This window comes from Nanorana parkeri, unplaced genomic scaffold (genome assembly GCF_000935625.1).
Source record: "Nanorana parkeri isolate BGI_ZX_2015 unplaced genomic scaffold, ASM93562v1 scaffold79, whole genome shotgun sequence".
Classification (NCBI taxonomy): Eukaryota; Metazoa; Chordata; class Amphibia; order Anura; family Dicroglossidae; genus Nanorana; species Nanorana parkeri.
In genome coordinates this window covers 490,011-492,267 of record NW_017306347.1, presented here as the reverse complement: position 1 = coordinate 492,267, position 2,257 = coordinate 490,011, and the positions used below count along the sequence as shown (strand labels likewise).

At 47.5% G+C, this 2,257-nt stretch overlaps 1 protein-coding gene across 1 annotated transcript in view; it reads right to left on the bottom strand.

The window, feature by feature from the left end:
- Positions 1-2,257, bottom strand: part of CTH (cystathionine gamma-lyase) — a 22,579-nt gene that overhangs the window by 5,662 nt on the left and 14,660 nt on the right. The gene's annotated exons all lie outside the window — the stretch shown is intronic.

Genomic DNA, 2,257 nt, shown 5'->3' with positions numbered 1-2,257 from the left:
CCGTTAAAAAACAGCAATCTTCCAACTTGTGTCAACCCCATTTCTCATGCCCCCAAACACTGAGAAATAACCGGTAAAGGAAATGGGGAACTCCCCCTCTCTTACCTTAGAGCTGCCGGCACCAGGATCCCCCAGATCAAATGATGCCATTGTGGTAGTTGAGTCTCCAGCTGGGCCCCCTGGCCCCTCCGACTCCAGCTCTTGCGCCCCACTATTGGTGCCCCCCCTTGCGTGTGTGGGCACCGCAAGGGCCTTGCGACCCCCTGCTTCAGATGTGTTGGCCATCTGTAGCGTGGACCGAATGGCTGACGCAGCCTGGCAGTGTCTGCTCGTATGTCTCCGCGCACCGGAAGTGACGTCAGACGCGCTGCGGACACCGCCAGAAGTTCGTTACTTATGACATTTCCGCCCACATTCGTACGCCGGGAAATGCCTCCCCCATGCCACACGAGGACGCCAGTCCCGCAGACCGGAGCCAGGATCCCCGAAAGCCACCACCGTTGCAGGTAAGAAAAAACACACCACTTTGAAGCAGAGGTTTTTCGCCCGGGGGAACTCCCCTGAGTCCACTACACCAACAGGTCAAGTTGCCCTGCACACCCTTGTGCAGGTAAACTACAGGCATTTTCTTTCGGACAGTTGGGGCTGTCCAGGAAGCCCCCCTTCCTGGGTACCCCGGGTCCACTGACCCTCTGCTGTACCCCTGTCGGGGGGGAAGCCCCTGCTCACCAGCACGAAGGCCTAAGGAAAACAACAAACATTACGATGTCCTGCTCGGCCGGAGGAAACACAAAATAACTGAAGCGTGCTAGGCTTGTGCTCCTTTTTATTCTAAGTGTGGGTGATGTGTTTCCTGTTCCGGTGGGAGGAGCCTATCTCTCTAATGCTGTCCTGGAAGGCGACTAGAGAAGCTTTCTCTATGTAACTTGAGGATATTAAGAAGTGGCAGCTTTAGGGAATGTGGGGACCAGAGAGTGGCACCATCATACTTCTGAGATTGCTGGCCACAATGACATCGAAAGGAGATTTAGCACTGAAAGATAAGGGGTGGGTTTTTCCCCCTCAGTCTAGCAATGAAAAGGCACATTACTTTGTAGACCCTATATCTTGCTAGGACTTGTGTAAATGCACCTTTTTATCAAATTTAAATGTTCAACACCACACTATGATGACAGCTGGTTGAAGAGATGTAACTTACCAGAAGGTGTATATGGTTTCCAATCAAGATATGACTCTTAGGAGGTCCATATGACCATTTATGCTCCCCCTCTTAGGCCAACTGTCTTGTACTACAACCCGTCTACCATAGTCCCCCACCTAGACATAGTATCAGAGGTCTTAGTCTGAGGACGGAAAAACCAAAAGGATTTTTTTCACATCAGTACTGAAAGTAGGAAAGCCAGCCGCCTTGGAGTTTGCTTCTAAGTGATAATATTATAATAAAAATAAATAATCTTAACTTTGCCCAAATAAGTTTGATTTATCAGACCTAAGAGTCAAAACTATATTCTGGCAGTACTCACTGCAGCTTTCAATGCCTGATCCAAGTCTTCAATTAGGTCTTCTGTGTCTTCTAAGCCAACAGAGAGGCGGATGAGGCAGTCATTGATATTGAGGAGGACCCGATCTTCTTCTGGGACAGAGGCATGTGTCATTATCGGTCTGCAGGAAAAGAAAGAGCAGGACCTTTCAAAATCCAGAAAGTATTTCACCCAGCATATTTGACCCCGCATATAGATATGCCCTTAAATGTCAGCTCAGTCCTCATTGGCCAAGGAAGTGTGCTGCCAACCAATTCGTCCCAACCAGAGAACTATTGAGAATACAATAAAAAAGGTTTCCAACCTGATGGATTTTCCTGTGTAGTTACAATTAGGTGGAGGCTGGTGGGTTAAGCCACCTCGGGGACTTCAGCCGCAAGAGCCACATACAAGAATGAGGCATTTTCACTCCTCTTATTGTTCATAATAGAACATTAGGATGGGAAAGCAAACAGGGGAGGTGGGAACCCCTATCCATCGCCATGGCAGGAGTGGGAACCACTGCATGGTTCGTACCATGCGATCTATCTATCTATGGCCTGCTAAAGATTGTAAGCTCTAAACAAACAGGGACACAATTAGCTTTGTGCTTCATTTTGTATTAGCAAAATACACTTTTTTTTTAGTACAATAAAAAAAAAAACCTGTCTGATTCAAAAAGGAAAATAAAGCAAGAGTTAAAACAAATGAACTATAGCAAAGAGAATCCTAGCTGG